We start from the raw sequence: 27768 nt of genomic DNA, 5'->3' as shown, positions 1-27768 counted from the left end.
TTCCATTCATTAATTGGACTTCATCAGCGCAGGATGAGTGAAAAAAGCAATTACCGTTTGACCACGAATTCGTGATAATTTCATAAAATTCAACCCGGCAAATAGAATATGAATCTTCCACCTGTATGTACTCGACGCGTAAAAGAGCGTCGTGTAAATAATACACGGTGCGATGGAATGGGGGAAATCCCCCTGTTTATTTGCTCTCTCCTCGTTTGTTATGTACCATGTTTTTTTTTTATTCGTCGCTTTTTGCAAAAAATTGAATAACGCTCCGGAGTTTCGTCTCGCTTGTGCTTTTCATTCGAGACTGTATTTGCGTACGGTGGGAGAAATGAATTAATAGAGGAAAAGAGCAGAATTTATACAGATATATTGCTAAATTTTTAGGTGCTGCAGTTTTGTTATAATTTATGGCATGAAAATCATTGAATGCAATATATTGTTAGAATATAATAAAAAAATTATCAGTTTTTCCATCTGAACGGAAGTTTTGTAATCGTCAGATTTTTCAATTTTCGGTTTCTTTTCCATTCATCCATTTTGTAGTTTAGTCAATCGATAATTCATGGTGTGTAATTTTTACATAAAAGTACGACTCGTAGGACTAGTATCTGGGGTTTCATGAGCTTGTCTAGTCAACATTCAGATAACTGACAAGGAGTTGGTGTCATCTAGATTTTCGTGAATATTGATGTTTACTTAATTTTTAAACAGGAAGTTTACTCGCCATTTATTTGTTGATTCTTATCAATCTATTCTGCTGTACTGCGATTGAAGTGACAAACCATGTGTAAATAAATAACGAACTATATAAATGATAAATACAAAAAGGCGTAAATACAATATTTCAAGTTTACAAAAATGAAATGAAAATAGTACTCATTAAGGAACCGACTGCAATAGTTGGGCGAGTGGGGTATTGCCAGTTAGTGATGCACTCTAGTTTGGGAATAATAAAAAATAACAAAAATATCTATATCATATACTACGTCTGGAGACATGCAGCCAATAAAAAGGTTCCACCATCATGAACTCCGAAGTTCAGATCCCTAAACGGAACTCAATGAAAAATACTGGTGGTTGAATGGAAAATCAGAACATATCCCAGGACTCACCAAACGCCTAGAAAACAGCATCAACGAATAAACCCTCAGATGAACCAAATGTCCATCAACGATATGAAATCAGCTCATGTCATACTCTTTCATACGAAGTGTATACATATAGCACACAATTAGTTTAATATTTCTAAAATCTAGTATTGGAGTTGACATTTCAAACTGTTTATCAAAAATTAATTTACAGTTGGATTGAATAGGTCTATGTAACATTTGTACTTCGTTTATTCTCGTGTTTACACTTGAGATTGGAAAACATTTTTATGGGTGAAAATTTCGAGAAGTTGGGGCTATAATGTGTGTGCTCTGTTTCCTTGAGTCTAAATAGAGGTGCACGAGGCCCTTTAGTCTTTTTAGTTTATAAAATAAACAAGAAATAAATAAAATAACATTCACATGTTTAAATCATTATAACTATTCCATCTCTACATATAGTTTAGTGTTTTTCTTTTCATTATAGTAACCATTAGAGGCTCCGTTTTTCCCTAGCAATAGCAGCCAAACACATCAGATTGATAAACCCAGATCCAACGTAAAACAACAAACTCCAGAGCAGCTCACCTAATACAAAAAAAAAGTATATTTTCTTTTTGTTTAAAAAATTATAAAAATTAAGGAAGACCAACCAACGCTGAACACATTTCTCTATCACAAGTTCAAGTTAAAATAAAGTTCTTTGTTCCGAAGTCGTTTATACCTAAAAAATACCCATCACTTAATTCACGAATAAACAAACTTTACATAACAAAAAGTGAAGGGTTACTCCGGTGGATATCGAGGCTAAGCAGCGATTCGCTAGGTTAGTACTTGGATGGGTGACCGCTGTGAAGTACCTGACGCTCACGCTGTGTGTCCTTCCAGTCAATATGAGGGAACGGTACAGCCGGACTCTGCACTATCGGCGGGCTGTACGGTAGGGGGTTCCCCTGGTTTCCCTCGATCCCTGTAGAAACGCAGTACACTTGGGGAATAAGTTGGTCCCATAGCACCTCAGGGGAGGGAACAACGTGTAAAACCCCGAAGACATCTGGAAGAAAAATAAATAAATCGTAGTTATTGAAGAGAAACTAAGCAAAATTTCCCGTTCGTCGTCTCTTCCTGCATAAATATCCACAATATCCTCAAATATTAACTAAACCCTGCGAACTAATCAGAACGCCATCCCAAAGCAATTGTTTCAAAGCCCATAAGCAATTCACATAACACATTCAAAGTTACGAATTATTTTGGCGTGACTTTTCATCGTGCGAGAGCAATTCACCTCTACTCTCCCCATTCTGGAATGGAAAACTGTCTGAAGTAGGTCAACAATAAGCTGACAGTAGAATGATTTAGTGGCATGAATAAATCTTTCATGTTGAAATGTTGAATGACCTGAACGACGTGGCAATCCGCGAATAACAATCCAGTGTCACATCTAAATACACCTCAGGATGATGAACAGGACTGAAAAGATGAGTACAAGTTATATCTCTCCATTCGGGTGTCAAAAAATGAGGTCAGTCACAAATACACGTGTGATTGAAAGCACCAAGTTAAATTGAAAGTTGGACTGTCTCTCATTAAGCCGAGTTCAGCTCTGTGTATAATTCGTGGAACAATCATAGCTTGTATTCACCGGATTGAATTGTTTGAAGGCTTTAGTTTTAATGAAGCACAACTAGACATCCAAGAGTTAACTCGCCCATACGAGAAGTTAGTGTACTGTTACGTTTCAAAATCCAAAATACTGTGAGCTGAAACCAATTACTCAACGAGTTGCATTCGGTTGCTTTTGTATTGTGGTAATTTCTGATTGCTGGATTGTTTTTCCACGAAGCCAGGGCACGCACATTTTGAAAAAGTTCTGATTGTTGTTTGAGGTATGAAGGTAAGTGAGAAATGGAGTTTCCTAGCGTGAAAATGTATTTTTAAAGATAATTAATTGATGGAAAACGTTGATTACATTGGTCTTCGTCTTTCCATGGAACGATCCATACGTCCTAGTGTTCGGTGTACTTTTGTTCTTAACAATTCGCAGTTCTTTTCATCAGTTATTATATTCGTTAAACGATCGGGGAATTATACCAACGGTGTCTCAGTTATAATTCATTAATAATTGTCATTACCAATTCATATTTTTTAATAAAAGCCAAAAATCCAATTACCCTTTTAATTATTCTCCCCATAAAAAATCCCGCCCCCAACCACGTCCATCGGAAAAATCCTAATTCCAAACATTGGTTCTGATACGTGGAAATGGACTTGAAAAGTTATGGAGACACCGCGCACATTATAATTTAATTGTCATCGGAAAAAGTATTCAATGTCCTGCCGAGTTGACACATTTTGAGTTAAAATTGTAGCGCGTCCAAAAATACGATTTCCACGTTGACTATTCGGCGGGGGACGTTGAAAGAAACTTTAAATAATATCGGCTTACATACATTGATTCGAGGTATATTCAATCCACAATTAATTTGTTAATTGCAATTATTCCCAAAATGTTCGTTGAAAGTGGCGCTGTTTTGTGAATAGAGACGGCGCGATAAATAATAATGACTGGGGCGGTTTATTAGTTATGAGAAGTCCTTCCAGCGGCAGGAAAACTCGTGTTATCCTGATTAACATCAATTCATTTACTAATCAATCATTTCATGACGACGTGGTGACGGGCCTCGTGTCATCTGTATATGACAACAACCTCGGGGTTCAGGACTTTTAGAATAGTCCACGAAACCGAAACGAGTCTCTTCAGTCTTGAAAGAACCCAGATCTGCCAGCAAAGTGGAGGATTTTTGCCACGATGCCGCCATGTTTTTCAAAGTGCCGACGTCGCACCCGCGGAGAACCTCGGGAACTTAGTCCATGGCATACGCTTAGATATGTAGGACCTCACAGCAGTGAAGCAGCTACTCAATGATCCATCTGTCCAATCCCCAAAAGGTGTTGTCATTATCACAAGAACATCTGATACACGAAGAGAGAAGTTCCAGAAAAATTACGGAACAAGTCACGGAATCTGCCGGCGAGAGTAGTTTTAAGTTAATTTTTATGGCAATGAAACAGAATAAATCTGAAACATGTAGTAAATTTTTGGGTGTGTAACTGAAAAAGAACGAGGCAGGCACGTAATTTTTCCCTCGACGAATGGTAAGTCATAAAATTTAACGTACATTTAAATACTTAATACGTCTCGAACCGTAAGAATTCAGAGAGAATTTCACACTTTTTACGGAACGGGCGCGGAATTTTTCCGAAACGTTCCGTAAATCTTCACTGACGGAGTGCGCCATCCCATTCGTGGTTGATCGCATCTTCTCGGGGTTTTTCGACACAACTCAAGATAGGCGGATCGTACCCAACGGCAGTCAAGTCCTAAAAAAAAAATCGACCCGGAAAAATTCAGGGTCCGCCCAGAAAAATCACGTGTCCGGCACTTAAAAATTGCCTCCACCATGAGTCACCCCCCGAGTGATGAATTTTCATGGAACAAACCGTAAAGTTTCAGTTCTGACTCACGTTTAATATGAGATTCAACTTCGCTGGCAGGTTATGTTTTGAAACGTAATCTTTAGCGGACTTTTCTCGTAATATTTATAGAATTTTTCTCTCCCTGTAGAATTCAGGACTCAGCGAGACACCATTTTTGATGATTTGGTTTCCGTACTCACATTCGGATTAATATTTCGACCTCCCAAGGCCCCACGAAGGGGGACAGGTAGGTGACTATCGCAGCGTCACTGATGCTAAATTCTATCGCGAGAGGGCTCTGCCCCCCAAAAAAGAACTTACTCGACTCCTGTCAGTATGTGCGAACAGAAACTCGAATCTATCTGGAGACCCCGAAAGTTCTGAAATCACGGGACATAATATCGCTGATAAATATTAAGAGATATCTCATTATTTTATATTTTGAGCTTATAAGCCATATTTACGAGAGCCCCGTTGTATTTCAGGTCTGAGGCGTGCTATGGGTTATATACTCGGGGTTTTGCTAAGTACAAAAGTTTTACCCCACCCTGCATGGAGTCCGGATAAGTTCAGCCAGGGGGTGGGGAGAGTAAGCGCCAAGATCTCCCGACCTCCTCCCACATCTCTTTCTCCTTGTGGCTTATTCCCTTCATGTCGGCATTACTGCCAATTTGCGCGATGGACCCGCTGAAATATAGAATCTAAAGTTTCATTTTTGGTCGGATCGAGGGGGGAACAAAGACTGCCTCCTTTTCACTTCCCAGTGGGAGCAATGCCATCGCCCACTTAGGACCCAAAAAAGTTTAGGTTTAATTGGAAATTATGTGGAATGATCTGAAATGCAAAACTACAACATTTTTGGAAAATTAGTGTACAGTCAGGCCATAGTGCAGGATCCCAGTGGACCCTTCCCGTAATTGAACCCTTAGGTAATATATGAAACAGCAACCCCCACTCACCCAACTATTCCATTCGGTCATAGAAATACTATTCGACCCCGGTGTTTCCCAGGTGAGGATGTCCAAGCTTGTACAATAGGCTCAAGCTTGGCCCAACCTCGGTTACCAAGCCTCGGGAGTCCTAGTTTTGACCAGGGTTGAACCTGTGGTAATTCCTAGGTAAAACCAAGTTTGGCGATTCCCTGTGAATTAAAGCTTGGCTACCAAGATAATTCCTATCTTGATCCAAGCTTGTGTCTTCGAGCTTGAATTGACAAGTTTGAACCAAGCTCGGGCCAATATATTGTAGAAAAAATTCAATAGTTTATATTATATAAAGAGACGAATCCATAGTTTTCATAAATAAATATGTTATTTATTTATTTTATTTTCTTTAATTTTTTGCAAGTTCGAGAATTTTCAACTGGTTATCGTCGGAGGGCTTTGAGCCAAAACCGGAAAAGTGTTAACAAAATTCGTGGAAAAAAAATTAAGTTGATCGTGATGGTCAAAGAAAAAAAACTACGTCAGAATTTAAATTGGAAGAATTATCAACTTTTGACAGTTTTGTTTGGCTATACTAATGCTTGGGGGGGGGGGGGGAGAATTTTTGCACAGCGAGCTGAACATATTTTTTTTCAAGTCAAACTTGGAAGTCGAGCTTGGATGAAGGCTGATGACCAAATTAGGCTGAAGCTTGATCTCAGATTGGGTGACGCTTGGATCAAGGTTGGTCCAAGTCTGGACGCCGAACTTGCTTCAAGCTTGGATCAAACTTGAGATCCAAGCTCGGACGAGCGTTACAAACCAAGGGCTAGCCAAGATTGTTCCAAGCTTGGAAACCAAGATCGAACCAACCTAGCCTAGTCTCGGTCCAAGCTTGCTCGAAGCTTGGTCCAAGCTTGGACCAATGGTGAATTCCCACCTGGGTTTTCACCCGCTGGTGTCACCCTACGTCTGAACTTTATGATAAGGGCTGATGTTCACGTCCTTGATGAACATTTTGTTCAACTGAGGTCACGTCTGGTGAGGGCTTATTCGTTGGCGCTGCGTTCCAGACTTTCGTGAGTTCTGGGATATGTTCTTCGGTTCCATTCAACCATCACTATTTTTCATCGAGTCTACTTCGGTCTTGAGAGTTCCATTTAGGGATGGCTGTGGAGAATACTGGATCTGGTCTTCGGGTTCATGATGTTGGAACCTTTTTATTGGCTGCATGTTCCCCTATGTAGCATATGCGACAGCCCCACCCCCACTCGCCCCAGCATTACAGCCGGTCATAGAAATACCATTCCACCCCAATTTTTTTTCACCCGCCGGTGTCACCCTACGTCTGAAGGAACTCGTTTGTTGTCAGTCCGTGCAGCGTATAATTGAATTCAAACATGCATATCGGTAATTGTCACCCTGAAATTTCAATTCGCCAACGCGACTGATACAACCGGCTAAAACGACGGGTGTGGATGGATATACCGCAGAAACAACTGAATATTGATTTAACGCCGCACACATATGTATACACTGTTTGCACAGGGATGGTCCTCATTCTCTCTCCCTCTCTCTCCCTCACCCACATTTTCTCCACTCTTTCTCCTACCCCTCGCTGGTTCCTCATTTCCACCCACCACCCGTTACCCATCTCCCTCTCTCTGCGTGCACGTAATTAGTAGATGCCTGGAGTTTTAATGGCACTATAATAACACGCAACATCAAATTATAGAAGGGGGTCGTAGACCCATTCGCGCGATTACGAGTTATCCCGTTGCAAAAAGTCATTTTCTCGCGTAACAGTAAAATCTAGGTACGGTGGGGTATCGTATCGCTGGTCGTGGGTTGAATTCTGGAAAAATAGCCGGCAAAAAATGGTTTTTTCCCGCTTTATATTACCGAGGAAACGAAATAACAATGATAAGTATATTTACGTTATAAGCGCTGAGCAAAATTTAATTAAAAATTGTAAAAATTCGGAGGGAATTTACGGACGTGTAATTGGCTGGGGAATTTTCTATTATACGTGACGATCTGAGCTGTGGGATAATTGCGCTGGAAATGATTTCAATATTAATGAGTTTGAATTGAAAATAGTATTTTCTTTTGTTGCTAACAAGCAGTTGCGCATCGGTAAGTTTACGTTGCGAGAATTATTATTACTTGACAAATTATATTGGTTCATTTTAAAGGTTTTAAGGGTATGCTGAAGTGTAGGGTAGACTTCTTGATACATCAATTGTTAAAGGAAGATCAATTGTGTTGTGATGAAGGCACTGCGAATTATTAAAATTATGGAGAAGGTTCGCTTCTAAGAATGAAGAAAAGGTTTTATTAACATTGCATGATGATTAGTGCATCGAACTAAAAATGATGAAAGTCTATTTTATTATTATTGCATTTTGATTTTTTTCTATATTAAATAGAATTTAGTTTGTGATTTTATGTGCTCATAAATTCTTGACAATTTTCATGAAATCATAAGTTTCTTCAACGTTGAAATGAGGAGCAGAATGTTGAGAAAAGATTAGTGCCTTTGGACTAATGACCCCTTTTTTAGGAATATCTCGCAATTTATTAAAATATGTAATGGAAATGGGTTATTTGAAATAATAATTCTGGAAATAATTGAAACTATTTCTCTACTTTATTAAGTAACTCAAATAATTGTGCTTGCGATTCATTAGAGGCACTAACTAGATTTACAAAGGGAAACAACACCCTGGACCTTTTAGCTCTCAAAGTGCTCTCAAAGAGTCCTATTCATTCCGCTTTGTCTACATATTTAAAATCAAACCTAAACACCGTACCTCACACGTCTCAGAATGCCAGTCCATAAAAATGTTTTTTCAATTTAAAGTATAAACACTCAGAAGAGAATGAGACTGATTTTTGCTTTCTATTTATTTATTTCATAAAAAATCCAATAGTATACAAATCTTGATTCCAATCTTGTCTCGTCAAGCGCTATTTTCACTTTTATTTACCGAAAATTAGGAAACTTTGATACATCACCTGACGCCGATTGATTGGGACTTCTGGATGAGAAGTCAAGACTTGAAGTTGAAGCAGTGGAGTTAGTAGCGGAATTAATTGTGACAGTATAAGTTCATTTGGTTCATGAGTTGTAACTAATTCTGATGATTCCTTCGCTCAGCAGTCACCGAAATAGCGGATTCTCACTGTCTCGTTCACACCGGGGATTCCCCAAATTTCGCGTAAGAAAACTAAAGAATAATCTCGACATGACAGTGGATAGAAATGACAGACCCATTCAAAATTTATCCAAATTCTATACGAAGCAAAGCTGTTAATCATATAACTAATTCTATAAATAAATTTGTCCGTTTGTATCAACGTAATGAATTAACAATTATCACAGGGCGAAAAAGTCTTAACGGATTAAGCTTTTAGCTCATTTCATCCCTTGGCCCACGGTTTCCACATTAATATTGCTATGGGTCATCACATAATAACGCGAACTCATCTGCCTGTATGATAGATTCATGAAAACATCCCCAAACTTCACAAATTTTGAATCTTGTCAACACTAATACCGAGTAAATGATAAAGCTTAAAAAGAGAGTAAATTTGTGGAATAGGTTTTCACCAGACCAAGAGCGCCGGGTTGTACATTTATTCTCATTTAAATCTCGTTATGCTTCGCGGTGCTTGGATAATACGATTTACTCGTATGGTATGCCACGTGGGGTTTTCCGGAAAATGGCAGTAGATAATGGAAATGTGAGTTTCATTTCCCCGGTTCCTCAGCTTATTTTTCGAGAAGTTTAGGTTTACACTGACAATAATTACTAATTAGTAACTATCGGATTTCCGGTGTAAGTCCTGAAGTGATTACATTCTTCTCATTTAAGGTAGCTTAGTAATGAGTGCGGCTAAGTTGAAATTTGTTCAAATCCCCAATTTTTTTGATAAATTCTCTGGATATTTCTTTTTCGATTTTTACCTCAGCTGATAACAATCTAATTTCCTCAACGTTGTCGCCATCGCTACATTACATACATAGATAGTGCGTATTACTCCTACGTTAGCGCTTCGGGAACCTGGTGGGGAGAGCCTAGCGGTCCCCACCATACTCCGCCACTCCCCACCATACTGCGTCACGTGACGCCACTACCCCCACTACGACGACTGAGTATATAAGGCCGTACACGACATGCGCTAGTGGCAGTTCGCGCTGGGCTCGCCTTGAGCATCGAACTCTTCTGGCTAGCGCTCTAAGTATCTCAGTAACCCTACTCTAACTGTTCTGTGTGTATCGAATAGTGTGAATTTTCTCTCCTTCCTATCTGCAATTCAGAATTGGTTGCTCCGCCAGCACATCGGTGTATTCACTTCACACGACCGCTCCCGGGCTCCTCCCTTTTTGGTCTTGCGGAGCCGGTAACTCTGTAGGTTCTGGACGCAAATCCGGAGACGTGGCCCCTCAGGATATAGTTAAATTCTTAGTCCACTGGGCTAGGCTTACCCTAGCCTAATCGCAACAGTAGTTAGAATAGAGGAATGATTCTTTCGTCGAAAACATCGGTTTTCGTGTGGTCAAAAATGTAAAGTTCTTAGGGATGGGATTTTTTTCGACTTTTTCAAATATTTTTTATCAACGTATTCATATGCTCTCTATACACTTTGTTAGGGATTCCTACTCCTGTTGCAAACAATCTTCCAGAGATTTTTCATAAAAATCTTAGTGACAGTCTTGATAAAAATTTTCCAAAGATTTTCCGACAGAATCTATCGCAATTTTCTGTTTTAATGTTCTCAAAATATAAAAAAAATCTGTTTGACAGAACCCTCACGACAAGGATCTACCAAAATCTCAGTCGATATCTCCAAAATAGTACTCAGTTTTCAATTCTCAAAATTAATCGATGACAAGGAAATTTTTAGAAAACCTATCGAAAAGTCTTCCAAGACATGTCCCTCATTACAAATAAAAAATTTTGAAAACAGAATGAGGTTCCTGACCTTAACAACAAATTGCGATTTCGCATTTTGTTCAAAATCTCGCGGTCAACTGCCCAATGACCACAACCAATCATCTTTGACTACCGTAACGAGAGGTCACGATCGTTTTCGGGATTGTTACGATGGTCAGTACAGCATCGATATCTATCGGGATAAGATGTGTTTCATAACCTCGCTCGGAAATTCAATGGGAATTCTATCGCAAATCATCGTAATAATCGGAAACATCATCAGGAAAATAAACCAATACATTCCACTAAACTAATAAACAATATAACATTTTCTCAACGGAGTGACCACAAGTGTATATTTGATAATAAATCAGGACGCTCATCTATACCACGTGTGAATCATCATTAACAACTTCATCACTTCCCAGTCCCATCCGGCCCAATCATCCTTCCGGCAACTCATAAATTTTAACACATTTCATAACAGTATTCTTTGCGTTAGCACCAGGCTCTTTCCCGATTGAGCCTTGATTAATTTAAAAGTATAATTCTCTTACAATAAACATTTTAGTAAAAATTAATAAGTTATGTAAAAGAAGCCCATTATTTTCTGGAAGTTAATGAAATACTCATTAGAGAATTGGATTCTTTCTGTTCAGTTATCAGCGAACATTATTCATCAATCTTTTAGAACAAAAAATGTTTTCTTAAACTCAACTAAACTATTTCCCTAGACGCAATATTGAGAATACACTGGTGGCTTTAATCAAAATTCCAACACACCTCAAACATTTCAGTAATTCCGTAAATATCTGACTCATTATTTAAGCACTTGATGATAAATAAAGCAGTTCGATACTCACAATGAATATGAATTTTGGGAATCTACGACTGTTGCCATCGTCATGGCACCTGGAAGGGTTACACCGAGACGTCGTCCATCATGAAAATGTAATGACGCAGATATGACGAAAGAACCCAATAAATGAACCGCAAAATTAGTTTCCCACCACGTAACAAAGTGCGGTCATCCGCCCAATGACCTGACAAGAATGAAATGAGAAGAACGAGGGAAAAAGGTCTGAGCAAGGCACATCCCGGAGGCTAGAAGGAGAAAAAAGTCTACACCGTGGGAAGGCAGTCTATGAAGAACAAGGTGCATTGGGAGGCGCACACGTTCACTAAACGTGCCGGTTGTCCATCCATCAAGGTACTGGACAAGCTGCCAGTGCTCCATCACCCTCGCCCACTCGAGCTTAGATTATCCGCAACACAGTTCCTCACTCACTCCGATGTAGTTCAGTGGACCTCCATCTTGTAATTTGGCGTTTCTACTATTTCAGGTCTTCATGAATAATCCTGAATTCGGAATATTGAGTCTATGTCCTGATGCTATGACCCACTGAATAGTTTTTGTGGGGATCAGGATAGGCTGGCATGAAGAAATTTCGTATTGAGGATTAATTGAATGGACAAAGAATCCAAATAATTTGAGAATAAAAAATGAGAACTGTTGCAGAGACAATAAAATTGTTGAACACCACCTCAACTATTTATGCAAGTAATCAACAGTATTGCAACTAAGTATGAAGACGTACCGATTCTTAGCAAATAACCTTTATTATCTAGCGACCTAAGTACCTTAGATCTTACATATTTTCAAAAAGGGAACACTCAAGTGCTCTTAAATATCCTAATCCGAATTCTTCAATCTACAATTTACTAAATAAACTTCATAAATGCATTTTTCCCCACTAATTGCGTACAACTGCCTAAACGTAGTGCAGGACAGAACATCCCTTAGAAGAGAAACATTTTCGACAAATAATATATACGTTTGGAACACCCAGAGCATCACCACTCCTATCCTGACCACTCTAGGAGATTCTTCTCCAGAATATATGTAGTATCGGATATTTTTGGACCTAGTTTTATTATTTTATTAAAGTAGAACCCGCGCACTCTCACTAATGGCGCCTAGGCCATTAGCAGCTGGCCCGCTCCGCCACGTTTGGGGAATTTCCCATAGACGGAAAATGGCAAACAGGGCCCCATAACGGTGGTGGGGGAAGAGGCCCAGTTGGAGGAATCGGGGCTGCCAAGGGCATTTTTCTTAAGATGAGTAGTTAGTGGGTAGTAAGTAGTTGGTAGAGAGAGTTGTTAGAGTAGAACCTAGAGCAGAGTATAGAGTTTATAGAGTAGCTAGAGTAGAGTTAAAGAGTTGAGTGTGACGTTCGAGAGAACGGGCTCATAGTGTGATTGAGAGATCCTCTAGAGTGAGGATCGGTCAAACGAGAGTAGTAAATTTTATAAGCTTTGTAGTTAAAATAATAAATATATCTAGTTGGAAAGTGTTTCGTGAGTTTTTCACCCCAATCCTTTTCACCCTTAAAATAAATCCTACATATAGTACTCAGTTATAAGATGGATCACTTTTGAAAAATTGTAATACTTTCATTAAAGTAAAAGAAATTTTAAAAAGTGAATTACTTCAATCGTGTCATACAACAAAGTATCGTAGCTAAAGGGCCCAGGGGCCGCTAACGAGTCCCACTAGCGAGCGGAGCTTCACTCTCCTCCGCCTCGTTACCCCCCAGCCAACAAATTTGTTATAAATTAAATCTCTCGTGAATTTTGGGGAAAGTAGTGGAAGTATAATTTTAAAATTCAAATGAATAACTTTAAAACGTCAATATTTATCGTCGATCGATATATTTATCGTTCGGTTGATTGTTCCAGCGCCGCGCTATCTGTCTGACCATTCCCGGACTGCACCCCTCACTCCAACCCCAACGTTCACCGAAGTTGAGTCAACAGCTCCATGATTCCCAATCCTTTATATCCCAATGCACAGCGACACGCGAATCTCTCCGGAAATAACATTCGTGAGAAAAGATCACTTGGCTTTTCTAAATGCACTTACCCCCGTGAAATTGTTTTCCGGTTCCAAATAGAAAGATCAAACGCAGCATAAAACCATTTTCATAAACACGTAAGATACGGATTACTTACTATCCTCTGAACACTCGCGTGATCTAGTACAGTGTACGAACTATTGTTTGAATATTGCCATGTCAATTTTGACGGAACAGTGCTGATGCAGGGTTACGTGATGCCCTATAGGGATTTTTCCAAGAATTATTTTTTATTTTTTTAGATTAGGGTACGTTATAGTAGTCTCAGTCAGATATTAATGAGGTCGTTTGAAGTATACTAAAGTCAGCATAAGTTTTAACATAGGGTATAACCCGAAGTCTCTCCCCTCCCTTCTTCGCGCATGCGTAATTTCAGGATATTACCGCGTTACCCACATGAAGGGAGAAGGGAGGGGAGACTTCGGGTTATACCCGATGTTAAAACTTATGCTGACTTTAGAATAGTTCAATCAGTCGCTTTAGGGAGTTCATTCGATTCATTCTGATTGTGTAAAATCAAAAAGACTTTTTTGAAAAAACCGCCATCTGACAATTTCGTTTGATGGTTCCTGTCACCGCTGTTCCTGTCACTTGTCCCCCGCAGGAGATGTTTATGTGGATGGGTTCAAATGGGATTCCATGTATGCTATTTATGAAAACACGAGTACATAAATTAAGTTAGTCACGTGATCCATCGGCTGACTTCAGGTGTAAGACTTCTTTCTAATTGGTCCATGTGTTTGAAGCGGGAAATTCAAATCTGGCGTATAAAAAGCGCATTCGATCTTGTTCTATTTATGAAATCACAAGCACATAAATTGAGTTAGTCCTATAAACCATCGGCTAACTTCAGGCGTAAGGCGTTTGAGGCGGGAAATTCAAATCGGGTGAGTAAAGCACTCATTCAGTTTCGTCCTATTCATGAAAGCACAAGCACATAAATTAAGTTAGTCCCATAAACCATTGGCTAACTTCATGCGTAAGACTTCTTTCTAATTGGTCAATGTGTTTGAGGCGGGAAATTCAAATCGGGCGTGTGAAGCGCGCATTCGATCTGATTTTCCTATTTATTAAAGGAGAAGCACATAAATTAAGTTAGCTACGTAAGACATTGGCTAACTTCATGCGTAAGACTTTTTCCTTATTGGTCGTTCGGGTTCATAGTGGACGAGATCGCCAACGCGCCGAATTTGAATTTATTCCATAGTAGAACATGTATAAATTTTCGCTGGTGACTTAAACAATCAATTAGTAGAATTTATGGAATTGTTCATGTTGCCCGAAAATGAGGTAGTTTCGTTTCATCGTTATGATAAGTCACCATCAAAAATATTACATGTTCTACTTCGGAATAAATTCAAGTTCGACGCGCGAAGCGCGCTGGCGATCTCGTATTTATGAAAACATAAACACATAAATTGAACTAGTCACATAAACCATGGGATAACTTCAGGCGTAAGACTTTTTTGCAATTGGTCAATGCGTTTGAGGCGGGAAATTCAAATCGGCGCGTTGTGCGCGCATTCTGTGTGATATATTTTGAATGGATTTCAACGGTTCTTAATAAGGAACAAACAGGACTAGGTTCATCGACCAATCAGTTGACTGATAGTCTAATTGAACACACCATCAACGCAACATTCAAATCAGAAAAATTGATTTATCACAAAATGAGAATATACACAAGGATTGTGAGCAAATTTCCTTCACATTCAGAAGTATACCATCAATACATTGGTGACGATGAACGATGACTCAATGACATACTTACTATCACATGCTCGTTATCGTACGCCAGCAACTTCGGTTTGTTTTCATTTATTATAACAAAATTGTTCACTGATTCCAGGGAATTCACATGTGCTACATATTGTATTTACCCATGATACGCAATGTTTTGTTTATAAAACACGAAAATTATAAGAAAACGAAAGAATTGATTGCGAGCGCGTGTTTTAGTTGAAAAATTGAAAATACACAACTGCCCTGTTGGTCGAAGGAAATAGCGCTGCAGTTCTTGTCTCATTTCAAATACATATATTTCCGTATTCCGTAGATGAACTCGTAAAACTGGAGAAACAACCCGACGACAGAAAGTGCGGGGAAAAACGGACAACAAATAAAACGAGGACACGATACAATACATTTTAATGGAATTCAAACGTTGGATAGCGTCCGATGCTATAACCAATTTCGTAAAATACTCTCTTGACCAACACTTTTATGGTAATTTTACACAATTCTCGAACTATCGATACTAAATACAAAAATACATTTTGTTTACTCGTTCATCGGAAAGAAGTATCGACGGAGCGAAGATTACGAGGGGGGAGGGGGGATGAAAATTGTTTCGACGTTTCGGGTGCGTTAGATGGCGCTGTTGGTGATTGACTATTGACAATTTTTATTTGATGTTTTACCTACTAGCGCCACTGCGACTGCGGCGGTGATGCGGTGTTTGACTAATCGATTGTCGAGTGTTAAATGATCGATTGGGATTATGACATAATCGATTATCTCCGTGACATCCGCCATGTTCGATTAGTGACTCGTGTCGCTTTTTGTGTAGGATAAAGTCATGAAGTTTTAGGCTGGATTTTTTTAGAGCTGGAAAAAATTACGAAATTTTTAATAGAGTGTTTGGAATAAATAGTGAGAGATGAGTCAATAGAGGGAGATGTTAGAAGTGGAAAGTTACCCTTGGAAATAATGCAGATTTAAAATCAGCATTGGAGAAGGAGAATCAAAAGTTAAATGTTCTAATACGTTGGATATAGATAATTAGTCACGGAAAGGCTTTTTGAGACTAATTTTAAGGAAATGCAGAAGTTTTTAAGCTCACGTTTTTGCTCATATTTTTGGGAAAAATTCCCAATTGGGACCGACAACTTGAGTGAACATTACATCATCATTCACTTGTCATTTAAAAATTCGTGTTATCAAATGATTTTGAAGAACCACTTGAAGCGATACTGATATGAATATCAAAACATCAAAATTTCTTCTGCCCTGGGAAAATTGAAAAATTTTGCAGCCCATACAATACATTTTAAGGGACTGGAAATGTTATAGGACGAGAAATATTCCGTAAAAATGAAGAAACTCGCAGTTGGTTCACTGATTACGGAAAAGACTGGGAAATTTAAGGCGTCAGTATCGTAATTTTTCACAGCTCATTCAGCCAAAAATAACGGAAATTTTCAAAAAAAAACCCCGATAACGGTATTTCGTTCAAAAATGACGGAAAAGATACGTCATTTTTATCGAATATTTCTCTCCGATGTCATAAAATACTCTTTTGACCAACAGTTTTACAGTAATTTTACAATTCTCGAAGTAGAGATACTAAATACAGAAATACAGTTCTTTTACTCTTTCACCGGAAGGAGGGATCGATGGAGAGAAGATTGCGGAGGGGGTGGGACTGAAAATCGTTAGCTCTTAGATCATGGCAAACAAGTTCGTGACTGTGATGGTAAATCGATGGGAAGACTCGCGCGCACTCTGCAGTCGTAATTCACCCCCGTGCCAGCGGTAAAACTGTCGTAACCGAGGTTTTAAGAATGGATTCGTTTTTTTCCTTTTTTTGAATTGGATGGGTGGAACAGACTTAGAAATAGTGTTCCTGGAATTTGCATTGATGAGAAGTCAATTTGGGGAATGATTAGATAGGGGATGGTCCTTAGGTCCAATTGATGTTGTTTCAGTGTTCAGGGAAATGAAAAAAAAACTGAGTCACGTTTGCTAATGTACTTATTCTAAGTGTATTTGATACTTGATCTTAGTACATTCGATTTTCAAGGCGATATCTATTAGATGTTAATTAGTAGCCAGGTTAATAAACGAATAGACGTTTAAGCAAGAGCTATTGAATTATATTTTACTCAGATGTGTTCACACTTCGGGAGCAGTCGGCGAACTAACGAACGATCTCGAAGTCTCAAAAACCAAAGCATCGCCATCATGGTTTCTCTCTTTCCATAAACAAAGATTTGTTTATATTATTTAATCAACATTCATTAGAGTTTTCGTCGTAAGACCACACAGACGGCCTCTCTAAGAAATAATTACCTCATAGTATAATAAATATAAACTTAGATATGTCTGTAATATGATCGTATTGTTTTTGCTCTTTTCAATAATATCAATAAAGCAATTATTTCAATATCAATTATTTTTCATTGATTGTTTATGAATCGCTTTGATAATAGAATACCATTTTCATTATTGAGGCACGGAAAGCGCTTCCTACCTGACTGGTTTGAGGACGATAGGTTAAATATTATAAGACCGGACTCCACCGAGATACATTACACCTCCTAAGAGTATAGGTGCTTACCTACCCTCCGCTAAACGTCATCTACTCTGCCTCTAACGGAGACTGTCGGAACTTCGGAGTGACATGACAGTTGAGCGTTATTCATTTTTTTAGTGTGGTTCGGAACCCACTTAAAAAATGTAGGTCCACTCGTGTTCTCATATGAGGATACGAGGATAAATAAACCCCACAGCCAAACTATTGACAGTATCCATGTGGAAAAACCTGAACCAGCAAAAAGAGCAAGCCGATGAATGAGACAGAACAAATGCTGGTATGCAATTGCGAGGTACATAGTCGAAAGCTTCACCTAGTGATGTTTAGGAGGCAACTCTTTTTTTTTTATTATTATTCATTTTTTAGTATTTCGATTAAGATTCCTCCCCCCTTCGTGCCTCACATTGCCCACTCGCCATAGGTCTTCGTAACGAAAAACGGATTATGGCATGAGGATGATGGGGTCGGATTGTGAGTCGTGTGAAGTTTGCAGCACGAGGCGTGGCAAGTTGAAGTCGAGGCGAGCATGTACAATAGAAGGACCTAGACAGTCATATTTTGGAGGTTTATGAGAGGCCCACACATGTGGGAGGAGAAATACTTTACAGCCAGTGAGGTTCAGGGATGCTAGGACCACGTGACGCGGTTAGGGTCCGCTCCGTCAGGATTTAGACTACAGTGTCAGAGTTGGATTTGAGCAACGATAGACGATAGACGGGTGGTTAGACGCTTAGGACTTGGACGTTTTGTTTTTGAGTGATCAGAGTCAGAAGGACTTAAGAGTGTATTAAGTGAGTATTAACTATCGTGTAAAAAATAGTGAACACATAGTGTTAATATCAATTGTACCTTTTTCATAGAAAATAGACTGTTTTTATCTTTTTAAAAAGTAATCCTACATTAATGACGAAAAAGATGACTAAATTGTCATTCATTAAAATTTGCACATTTTCTACATTACGCTTCATCGGAAAATATATTATGCAGAAGAGGTCACGTTACATAATATATGGACTGTTACATACTTTACCTACGTAAAATAAAAAATTTCAATTACATCCCGCACATTTGGAAATCTTATTATATAAATACATAAATACCTTAAAATCTTGATTGCTACAATTTACCCGATACTCTCCAGAAATAGCCGACGTTCAGAATAATGCAGAGGAATAATCAGGGCACGTCTCATGAAGAAAAAATTGAATAATTTCAAGAATACGACTGGATAAAGTACAATAGTGTCTTTTTTCGTGATATTCAAACTATAAAATTTATATGTGCGGAACGGTATCTTATTATATCGAAAGAATTCCTTTTCTTCTTATGAGGTTACGTATCGAGAGTAGTATCTCTTCATAAAATCCGGAATCCGAAATAGGGAGTATGAAAATCCTGAAAGCTCCTATTCACGAGTGGGCGAAAGTTGATTTGTCCTAAAAGTCGATCGATAAAACAGGGGATATCTCTAGAAAGTTTAGTTCACTCCAAATTCATGTAGATGGCGTCTCACATCTATGTAAGTGACTCGAACGCTGATTATAAAGTGACCCCTCAGTTGGTAAACCACGAATTGGAATGAATCGAGTTTCCTCCTCCAAAACTCTCAGACCCACAAACATTTTTTATTTCTTCCCTCAGTCTTGAGGACAAATTGACTCGATAGACTGTTACTCTGCCACGTTATTGTCCGATACTAACGTTGTTGTATACCCCATAACTTTAACCATTTTTTAAATCGCATTTTACTACATAATTCGCTAGGGGATTCCCCCACTAATTCCACGGGCTTCACCCAAACTATTTTATGACTGTTTGCGACATCTGTCCGACACTTGAAACAATCTACCCGATCATAAAATCCCTGAGTCTTGTCTCAACTGTAAACCTCAGAGAATCCCAAGTCCTCTCCTTCATTCCACAACCCAAACCTTCTTGATCCTTCCTTCCCCCTCCACTTTTCCTTGTGCCCTCATAAATATAAACTGAGGGCATCCAAAGAGAGAGATTATTACTCACGAGATTCAGACGTCACATGGGTCACTTGGCGGCGGGGGGGGGGGCTCAGGGTGAGGTTAATACTTAGCAGGAAGAGTACGCTAATTAGGAAAACTGTCTTATGTATTCGATTGTACATCGTTAGTACATGATTGTACTAGTTTTCTTTTTGTTTGTACATTGACTCATTAATTATAAATAATTATTCTATTTTTGTCATGATACTGGCCGGGATCAAATGAAAAATTGCTCAATGAGTTCAATCGATGGTCAATTCGATAGGAAATTCCTTGTACATCATGAATTACATATTTTTTTCGTTTGTACATGCCTCATTAATTTATTAAATAACGAATTAATAGTTCTCATTTTCCCGTTCCCTTTTTCGTAATTTGAAGAAGGGTTTCACAGTCGTAAAGTAATGAATATTTTCTAAATTCGAAAATATACAACTTGAGAAGGGTGAATTTTGGACCCGGGGAAGCTCCTAAAATTCAATAACATTTTTGTAAATATTGTCGATTCATCGATAATCATTGTTTTCCTTTATTTTTTTAAATCCATTGACTTATCTAGTTTAACCTCCTGCACGGAGAGAAGAGTTCCAGAAAAATTACGGAACAAGTCACATCATCTGCTAGCGAGAGTAAATTAAATTAAATTACTTTTTATATATTATATATTATATATTATATATTATATATTATATATTATATATTATATATTATATATTATATATTATATATTATATATATGTCCTTCAAATGCGAAAACAAAAAATATTGTTTCAGATTTGTTTAAGTCTTTTTCAGTCAAATCCTCAAAAAATCGGCCAGGAATAATTCAGGCTCCGCTCGGAAAAATGACGTCCTTTGCCCTTAAAAACCACCCCGCCGTCAAACAGCACGCCAGTGATGAATTTCTACGGAACAAACCGTAAAGTTTCAGTTCTGACTCACACTTAATATGACATTCAACTTCGTTGGCACGTTACGTCTTTAAACGTAATTTCTACCGGACTTTTCTCGTAATATTTATAGAATTTTTCTCTCCGTGTGGCCAATCTAATAATCTAGACACCATTCCACACCTCCGTTAATATTATTTCCTAGTGTTCACTCGGTAATAATGACCAGGCTTTCAACTTTACTGTATCTCAAAATTCTTGTGTATCGAATGGCTGAGGGTTCTCCGTGACCCTCAAAAATTACCTCACTATATTTTTGATATATTCCCCTATAAGAAGAATGTTACTCTGAATTTCCCATGAAAATATTGCAGCATCAACACGCGTTGTTGCGCTCGCACATCCCTTTCAATATAGTCCACATTTCACTGAGTACCCCTTCCGTCACTATTTCCAGTGGACTGAATATGTGAACCGAGTGCAGATTGGATGATAAAATAGATTGAGTACGGTGAGAAACCACGGGGAAGGTTACGGGTTATTAAATACATTGGGGAGGATATATAACAGCGGCGGGAGGGGGGGGGAGATAGGTAGGAAAGAACAGATATTGCAAATTCACGTCAAACTGGAGAGCTACAGAGATGCGCATCATCGTTGAAATTTTACGAGCGACAGCTGGTGGTATGATTAAACTTGATATCTCATTTCGGATCTTATAATCTCCCTCATCAGCACGGTCTTGTGTTTTTATCCATCCCTCCCTTCTTTTTTCTTTCCTCCATTTATAAAGAGGAGGATGAAACATCAACTTTATTAAAGGCTACCACTTTTTTTCTCCTCATCCGTAATGGACTATAAAAGTGTCATCATGCCCTGAATAGCCACACCCCATGAAAATAATGCCCGTCGGACATATTGATTTTTCAGTTATTTTTCGGTGGATTTTTGTGGTATGAAGTTCACTCGATACGATACACTGGTCTGTTAATTCATCTCAGTTAATTAATTCAGTTAATTGGTATAAAATTATTGTTTATGTCGACTTGAGCATAAACATTCTTTGGGGAATGTTGAGTCGTGATATTCAAGTCTTTCTTGATTTTTGTTGGTATTAGGGCTGTGGAAATTATTACTGGGTAATTATTGAAGAATTACCCATCTGTCCCTTAATTTTCCCCACTTAGTTCCTATCATTTGCGTTATACCACATATTTTTCCTTTTCACATTTATCCTCATAACAACATTTTCAAAATAGTAAAATTGCTAATCCTGTGTCACTACATCCCTAGTCTCCATGACCATCATCAGCGTCCCAGGGGACCTTGACTCTGCCTGAACTTTATGAGTCCCAATATTTTCAGTATTATATTTCTGATACTTCTTTACTTCGGGGATTCCCCAATTTCGCAATACCGAGCCAATCACAGCGTTTCTTTCTAGACTTTGTTAGCACATAAAAGCTGCTACTTGCTCATTTTTCAGTTAGTTACAATTGACCGCGCAAACATTCAATACTGTTCACTGTATCACCGTGCATACTGTCCAAATCAGAATTCAATAAATATATCCATTCTTTTCATTAAGACATGCTGTGTTTTTTTTTTGATAAATCTTGTTTGTGTTTTGTAATTTTGTTTTATCTGTTTAGTTTTGATTAATCCTACTTAACATCCGGACAAAGTATGCCACAGCATTCGGAAGTATCTTTCAAATGATACCAAGAACAAAGAATAAAGAGTTTTTTCGTTAATTGACAATTTTTTTTTTGGTTTTTGTAAGTGGCTTTTAGTCCTCTAGAGAGAACTGTTTCTTTTTAATGTAAGTTACTGTGCGGTCCCACAATTTTTGTGTACTTAGCTAAGTGTTATAAATAGTGGGTATAGAACAACTATATGACTTTAGTGACACTTAGTGACCAAGATTTTCACACTCTGGACCCATTCAACAAAAAGCCCTTGTCCTCTCCCATTTTTTCTGTTCCTTCTCTGGTTCTGTTTATTAAAACTATTCTAAACATTCCGGCATTGTTCTGAGAAAAACTATAAAATACCGACATGAACTAAAGAGCACTACAGACAGACGGTTAATCATTGCCCACACATACCACGGCACACTCAATAAAGGCCTGCCTAAGCCTAGTCTCCGATCGTCTGGTTATAATCTAAGCGCTGCAAATAATATTGTTATTTTATTTAAACAATCGAAATTTGCAGAACACATTAAATTGCGAAAGAGTTTTTCTTTTTTTTAATTGTTGGAAAATTTGAACACAGCTCTTCGGTTTATCTTCAAAGATCACTCGACAAGGTTTATGACGTGTTTTCAAAAGTGTCCAGAACAGGACTAATTTATGATCCGTTGTGCTCCGAGCTTGAGAACGTTGCAATCCTTACCACATGTGGAATTCATGTTGGATTGGGAAAATAAATTTATGCACACAGTTTTATATCGGAAGAAGCTGATATTTATTATTAAAATCGTATTGAAACTTATAAATACCGTGACACTTAGAGATTTTCTAAAGTAGGTTCTACTAACTACTATATACTTTTAACTGACTAATTTTTACATGTCCTACGTTTTATGTACCGTAGGGTGCAAGGAAAAGTGGAGGGGCTGAAGACAGCATGAAGGTTATGTTTTGATGTCATGGGGAAATTTCTGGGGATTTCCAGAGAGTTTATTACGGTTTTGGCAGACCGAGGAATTTCTCTTAATGGCGGGATTTAGCCCTGAAGACCAAATTCGAAGGATCTGATGGGAGAGGAAAAAAGGATCTGGATATTTTGAACAACTGAAGGACCCAAAGGTTCATTTATGACCGAGTAGATTGTCCCAAGTGTCGGACAGATGTTGGAAAATAATAATTAAATGGTTTGAATGAAGCCCATGAGATTATTTGGGGAAACCTCTAGTGGATTATACGGGACAAGAATAATTAAATATAATTAAAATAATGGGGTATACAACATTAAAAAAAACTCTGTCCTCTGGAGTCATAAACGTTCTCTTATTTTTTTTTCTTGATAAAAGTTTTTCAAATAATCAGAATTCAGTCTCTGGATGACAGTCCTCTAAGTTAGTCGTGCCTTCCTCGTGTCAATAATAAAGAGTTCAAGTTAAAATATTTGATTATGTTGCTACATTTATTTATCTACTTTTACCCATATCCCAATATTAATAAATAAAAATATCACGTGTCTCTTAAGTTCTATCGTCCAACATTCATTTTAATTAAACACATGATTCAACCGTTTGATTCTTCATCCACAAACAAACACTAACATAATCTTTTAATCTTTTTTTTTCATTCCTGTCCGTGTACTGGCTGCCGACAGTGCACACGTGTACAAAAAAAACTGTTGTGTTTTCATAACGACAGTGAAAGATTCAAAGGAAAAATAGGTTTGGATGGATGAGCACGAGTGCTGTGCCAATGAATCCTCTTCCACGTGGTCTTATTCGCGGGCACTGGCGGAAAATGTGAAAAATTCCCATTAAAGAATTCCAATAGCCGAGCGACGGTGAAGGCGTTGCCGAGCGGAGGGAAGAACGTGGAGTGTGGATAGGGTGTCAGGGATATAAAACATAATATTATTTCCGGGGGAAGCAGTGCCTGGCGCAAGAATTCAATTTAGCAAGTGACATAATACTTTTGCCGCACAGCTATAACGCAAGTTCGGTATAAAGTGGACGATAGTACTAAGAACGAGGACAGTTACACAACTGCTGAGTGAGTAAAGTCAGATCTCATTTTCACACGTAAAATCAGCGAAAGGATTCAATCAGTTAAATCCGTAGGGCGGAAAGGGGAGAGAGAATATCCAGACGAAATCCGATTTTTTCGGAGGGCACAGTAGATGCTCGTTCGACCAGACAATCTTTCATTCATTCTCGTAATTGGGCTTGTGCACTGTTTTCTTTTTTTTGTCTTTTAATTTTCGGGCGTTGGGTTATCGTTCGGGTGGAGACGGAAGCTTTCGTTTTCGAGTTGATCAGGTGCAGCGCACGGAGATAAATATTGGATAAAAATTATTGTGGGAATACATTTTTAAAAAGATAAAAGAGCTAGAAGTTAACAGAATCAGATTTTAATCAGATGATTTTAATAAGTGAATTCGATTTTCAAATCGTTTGTGAAATCAATCGAAATCACTGAAATAACCATCGAGAGGGGTGTCTTTTGTTCTGTTAAGCGTTTGATATAGAATCGATATTTGATTCTTCTGACTGATGGCTATTTCAGTGATTTCGATTGATTTCACAAACGATTATATTACATATATATATATTAATATATATATTTTATTCTTAAAACGCACGAGGAAGAAAAACGTCTGTACTCTATGGGCTGCTTCAGCTAACTGACAAGACGGTCATAGAACCAAAAAGAATATCGTCACCTATATACAAAGGCACTCTTCTTTCTTTCTCGCCATGGAGACATGGAGTCATTGTTTATGTTTATGTTAAATCTCCGGCACTCTCTACATCGATTCAGTTTTGAACACATAAGCCCTGGAAGTATTTCTTAGTACAATGAAACTATATAATCCAATAGAAATCCCCGAAAATTCAACAGTCAATCCAACGCATTCCAATATTCTAGCATTTCACATCTCAATTCTAGTCCCCGATACAGTAATTTTTCTGCGACTTTTCTCACCGTGCAGCGTGCGTCGGAGAAGTATTTTCCCCAGTAAGAATCGAAGCCATTACCCCTGAGTGGTTCCTCCTTGAGTCAGAAGCTCTGTGGTTTATCCCACCGCTAAATAATGCCAGACTGACCCAGGATGCTGGCCAGCCCTTCCTCTCCCGTCCCCATTCCATTCCTCCTGTCCACCTACTCGACTGCAGTCCCTGAGATCGACGGGTGGATTCTCGGGGTGCAAGCTATCGGCTCACTTCATTCGGGCTCACTTTGAGCGTAAAACACGAGAGCACTTTTTATACATTAAAGAGGTTAGCTCTCGAGACATTCATTTTCCATGACGGATATAAAAAAAGGACTGACTGGCATCAGCCGTATTAATATCCGGTTTTAAGGCACTTCTTCAATCCACTGATGTTGATGCGATTGATCGATTTTTCTCGTTGGTTTTAGTTTGAATTCTCCGCCGTTGGTGGTCGTTTCGTTTTACGATGTTAGAACCTTCTTGAAAATTCTGGGTTAACGTGATAATAAGATTCATAATATTGGGATTAATTTTTGAAAAACTGGAGAGTGAAAAACTGCTTCATTATCGACGATAATAATTTCGAAATTCCCGGGAAAAAAATCAGATAAAATATCCCCCGAAAAAATATCCCTAAGATAAATCTTAATTTTTCATTTATAATTTATTTCAGACATATTTTGATTTCAAATGAAAATTTCCGAATATTAGATTTACGATGACCACATAGTTCACACTGCGAGAGTAGTCGACGACCTGACAAACGATTTTAAAATCTCAAAAACCAAAGGATCGTCATCATGGTTTCTTTCTTTCCATGAATGTAGATTTCTTTATATTATTTAATAAACATAAACTGAAGTTTTCGTCGTGAGACCACGCAGACGGCCTCTTCAGGAAACAATGACCTCATAGTATTAATATAAACTCACATAGTTCTGTAATGTGATCGTATTGTTTTTGCTCTTTTCAATACCGAAAAATTAGAATTCAATTTTATTAAATTATTCACCACATTCACAGCTTTTTTTATATTAATAACTTTAGTTTTATGTGTAAAGGGGGCGAGGCCCCCGACTCTAAATTTTGTGGAGAAGTATTTTACTCGATTTATGGTTCGATTTTCTAAAAGTTTATTTCGGAAAAGTTATGGAGGGACGAGTATAACAGACAGGGGCTTCTATCTTCATTTTTTTTAATAAAAGTATCGAATCACCTCTTTATTCGTACTCAATTCGAGACTCAATAACATGTCAACAGGTTCAGGATTATACCATAGACTTGAAGGGAAAATATTTAATGACATGTCAAAGTTGAATGACATATGTGTCCACCATGTTCTATAAGGCCCCTAATGTCAATAACATTAGCTCTAGTCACAGTGCAAATTCGCGTATAATTTTTTTTTAAGCACAATATCATTAGGAAATTGCAAATTTATTGTCGTACTACACTTTATTTTGATACTAATCAATACAATACAAAAAACCTCAGTGTCAAGATCTTCGTCTGGACTATTCCACATATAAAGTCTTTCCTCGGACTTCACCTCACAAAATAAATAATAAAATCACATCAAAATATCAAAATCAAGTCTTTGGGTCTGAAAAATAATCCAATTCCAAAATTATAAAAAATGCAATACATCACTCGAGGAGTTTCACACTATTCTCAATCCAAATTACCTGAACTTTGCAGACGCACCGTTTATTTATACATTTAATCGTGGATGTAACACCTACTGGGACACTGAGACTGAACAAATTATTCGTAACATCCTGGCGTGTTGAGAGTAATATGGTCTGGAGGCATTCGTATGTCGAGCTGCAGTCAAGAGGTTCGAATAGCCCGAGTGCAGAATGTACTCGTAAACCAGAAACTTGGGCAATCACAACTTACCTGTTCACTCGCACAGGGTCGAGACACTGAGGATGTGATTGTGAGAGTTTTGGTGCAATTGTCTTTATTTGGTTCACTGATTTACACTTGAAAAAAATCACAATGACATTTAACGGATCTCGAACAATTTTATTTTCAAACCGAAAACTGTATTATTTAAAAACTGAAAACTGAATTTAATTATATAGACAAAGAAGTGTAACCTGGAGCTGTGTAACTCACAAACAGATACGGCTGATAAAATAAGTGTAGGAACTTAATCTGATCAACTGATGATTCAATAATTAAAGAATCTTGACACTTGACTAGAAACTACGGAACTAACCTGAAATCAAATAAGACGAAACTCTTTATGTGAACGCACGGACCATGGAGAGAGCCTAGAATTTCATTTTCCTTATGATAGAGAGTAACAATAAAATCATTCGAGGATTAGGAACCATAAAAATTTGTCCATAATAAAATCATTCGAAGGATTAAGAACCATAAACCATTTAACAGACTGAGGAATTTGTCTTAATAGCGGAATTTGTCTTAATTAGCCCTCAAGACCAAATTTGAAGGACCCGATGGGATAGGAAAAAAGTATCTGGATATTTTGAACAACTGAAGGACCC

At 38.1% G+C, this 27768-nt stretch overlaps 2 long non-coding RNA genes across 4 annotated transcripts; both read right to left on the bottom strand.

Moving 5' to 3' along the window:
- Nucleotides 1–1313: 1313 nt before the first annotated feature.
- LOC135169486 (uncharacterized) lies at nucleotides 1314–27487 on the bottom strand. 3 transcript variants are annotated; one of them, XR_010300212.1, is made up of 3 exons: nucleotides 26938–27487; nucleotides 1955–2148; nucleotides 1314–1682 (listed from the first exon to the last, which is right to left on the bottom strand). It is a non-coding gene; the product is annotated as an uncharacterized LOC135169486 (long non-coding RNA). The 3 variants fall into 3 exon arrangements; XR_010300210.1 differs by having other exon boundaries at nucleotides 1314–2148; XR_010300211.1 differs by having other exon boundaries at nucleotides 1314–2148; nucleotides 27152–27487.
- Nucleotides 3550–4762, bottom strand: LOC135169488 (uncharacterized). Its single transcript, XR_010300213.1, has 3 exons — nucleotides 4623–4762; nucleotides 4277–4478; nucleotides 3550–4122 (listed from the first exon to the last, which is right to left on the bottom strand). It is a non-coding gene; the product is annotated as an uncharacterized LOC135169488 (long non-coding RNA).
- Nucleotides 27488–27768: the final 281 nt, after the last annotated feature.

The sequence above is a fragment of the Diachasmimorpha longicaudata genome, chromosome 15 (assembly GCF_034640455.1).
Source record: "Diachasmimorpha longicaudata isolate KC_UGA_2023 chromosome 15, iyDiaLong2, whole genome shotgun sequence".
Lineage (NCBI taxonomy): Eukaryota > Metazoa > Arthropoda > Insecta > Hymenoptera > Braconidae > Diachasmimorpha > Diachasmimorpha longicaudata.
Note: the sequence above shows the minus strand (reverse complement) of the source record. Positions and strands in the feature narration are given on the sequence as shown.